The sequence below is a fragment of the Plasmopara halstedii genome (assembly GCF_900000015.1).
Source record: "Plasmopara halstedii genome assembly, contig: Scaffold_650, whole genome shotgun sequence".
NCBI classification, from domain to species: domain Eukaryota; phylum Oomycota; class Peronosporomycetes; order Peronosporales; family Peronosporaceae; genus Plasmopara; species Plasmopara halstedii.
Genome location: NW_020187567.1, coordinates 2,601,391 through 2,601,629, shown reverse-complemented (window position 1 = coordinate 2,601,629; position 239 = coordinate 2,601,391).

Sequence of the window (239 nt, the reverse complement as noted above, 5' to 3'; positions counted from 1 at the left end):
ACAACTTCCTATTGGCGTTTCGTCACGTAGCCCATCCGCACGGTGCACCGGAAGTAGCAGCTGAAGAGATGGCCACCGACTTCGGATCCAAAACTGAATCAGTGGAATGACTAGCGACAATGCGGAAAATTTGGTCAAGGGATGTGCTCAGATGATTGCGAACAGCAGTGCGGACATTAAGCCGGTGGACATGCGCTGTGCTGCACATGTAGTTTATCTCATCGTTCAGGCAGGCCTCG